This window comes from Myotis myotis, unplaced genomic scaffold (assembly GCF_014108235.1).
Source record: "Myotis myotis isolate mMyoMyo1 unplaced genomic scaffold, mMyoMyo1.p scaffold_m19_p_3, whole genome shotgun sequence".
NCBI lineage: Eukaryota > Metazoa > Chordata > Mammalia > Chiroptera > Vespertilionidae > Myotis > Myotis myotis.
The window spans coordinates 136942024-136944694 of record NW_023416335.1 but is presented as its reverse complement, the minus strand read 5'-3'; positions in this window follow the sequence as shown (position 1 = coordinate 136944694).

Here is a 2671-nt window from a genome sequence, read left to right as displayed (position 1 = left end):
GTAAAAACTAACACACCCAAAATGCTTGCTTTAGCTTTTCTTGCAAATGCATTTAATTTGCCCTTAGAATTGAGTAGTGATTTGAATGGATCACACATGTGAAGTAAAATGTTTCTTTTTCATTTAAATCTCTTTTCTTTATTCATACAAACTGTGCACATCCCTAGCTCCTCTTGAAAATCCTTGGAGCATTCTCAAGGCTCAGAACCAATGCCTTAAAAACTATTTGCCTTTTGAATTTGGCTATTTCAATGACTATGAAGCGCTCTCTTTTGTTCTTGCTGTCTTAATGCTTTGTCCTGCTATCCAAATGCCTCTGAAAAGTTTAGTAGTTTGGGAAACAACAAAGGACCATATGCTTTAATCTTCTTAGCTGGCAGCTTTTCACTTAATAGTATTTCTTGACTGCTTTAAAAGTAACTTTTGAATATTTATGTTCTCTAAATGAGAACTTTAAGCCAGTGTGAACCAGGGATAGTATGTAATACCTCTAGGATGTTCCCTGCAATCATTTCCTCATTGCATCCTGGACCCTATATCTCTCCTACTTTATTTTTTATATTCACTTTTAAAATTGTACACTGTAATTTTATTATTGCTATGGATGCATTGTCTCTCCAAAATTCATGTGTTGAAATCCAAACCCCACAATGTGATGGCATTTTGATGTGGGGCCTTTGGGAAATGATTCAGTTATGAGGATGGAGCCCTCATGAATGAGATTAGTGCCCTTATAAAAGAGAGCCTAGAGAGCTCCCTCACCCCTTCCACCATGTGTGAGAACAGAGCAAGAAGATGGCCAACTAAGAACCAGGAAGTAGACCCTCACCACACAAAGAAACTGCTTGATCTTGGACTTCCCAGACTTCAGAACTGTGAGAAATAAATTTCTGTTGTTTATAAGTCACCCAGTCTACTGTATTCTGTTATAGCAGCCTGAACTAAGACACTTATAAAACTTTCTATTTCTCAACATATTCAAAATAGTGACAGAAAACTTTTCTAACTTGTGTCCAAAGTTATTATCCTTTCTTTAAACACCAAACATTCAGGATTAAAGTTATTATCCTTTCTTTAAACACCAAACATTCAGGATTATCTTTCTATCTTTTATATTTTTAACAACTTTATTGAGATAATTCACATGCCAAAAATTTGTCCACTTAAAGCACACAATTAAGTATATTTACAGCCATCACTGCTATATAATTTTATAATATTATCATCATCCCTAAAAAAAACACCATCCCCTGTAGCAGTCATTCCCCATTTCAGCTTCCTCGAATTCCTAGCAAGCACTAATCTTCTATTTCTATAAGTTACATATTCTGGAAATCTAATATAAATAAGATCATATACATGACCTTTTGTGTCTGCATTTTTTTTTGTTTTCTTACCATGATGTTTTAAGGTTCATTCATATTATAGCAAATATCAGTACTCCATTCCTTTTTATGGACAAATAGTCCCTGTACATATATAGTATAATTTTATCCATTCTTCAGCTCTTTTGGGTGTTTCTGCTTTGTTGCTCTATGATTAATGCTGCTGCAAATATTCATGTATGAATTTTTGTGTGGACATAGGTTTTCATTTCTCCTAGGCATATACCTAGGAGTGGAATTGCTGGATCTTCTGGTAAATTCATACTTAACAATTTTAGGATCTGTTAAAGTGTTTCTAAAATGGTTGCACTGCTTTAAAATCCCACCAGTGAAGTGATTTTCTTGGACTAATTCAGTGTGTTCTTTGTTGTGCGCAGCCAGTGAAGTCTCTTCTCAGTTAACATATGGATCAGCTAATGATTAGACAGAGATTTTCTCGAAGGCCCTGAACCAATAAGTCTCCCAGTGTTTGCTGAGGGCCCTGCTTGAAAGTTAGGGTATGCCTTCAATGCTCCAGCACACAGTGAAAACTCCAACTTAGTCTTCACTTTCTACTAGGGCACAACATCAGCCAAAAGTGAGAAATTAGGGCCTTCTCAAGTCATTCCAGGGCATATGCACAGCCGTGCATATGTGTATGACCTTCTACATTTTCAGAAGTAAACTGGACCTTTACAAATCCCCCCATGGATATCTCGTTCTCCCATTTCCCTTTCCAAGATTTTTGATCAACCTCTTGTTAGGGGCAGCTACCATCCTTGCTTTAGGCAGCTGCAATGTTGGACAATTAGCGATAAGACACACAAGGGAGTTTTGAGTTAGGTTAAATAAAGGCAAGTCCTAAAAATGTAGCTTGACTTGTAGCAGCTGCTAAGAAGTTCAAATAATAGCACTTCTCTGAAAATGGGGCTTTAGGAAATACCAAACCCACTCTGTCCCAGCCACTGGCTGCTAGGCTGCTGCTGTTTCAGCTGTATAGTGTGAGCCTGGTGTTTTTAGTCCTGCTATGGAGCTAGGAAGAAGGTGACGTGAGCAAGGCAAGTTGAAATGCCACAGAACTCATTGTTCTTGCTGAGATTTAGCCATTTTTCTTTCATAAAATATTCTGTCATTGTTGCAAGCTTTGGTTAATTTCCAGGTTAAAAAATGTTGATTTGAACAATTATTGCTAACATTTGTATTGTTTTTATAGGGAACAATTATTGCTAGATTTTTCAGAGATTCTTACTCTGCCATTCTGATAGTGGGTCATCCCTTCTTGAAGGGCTCAGTTATATCTTCAAGTC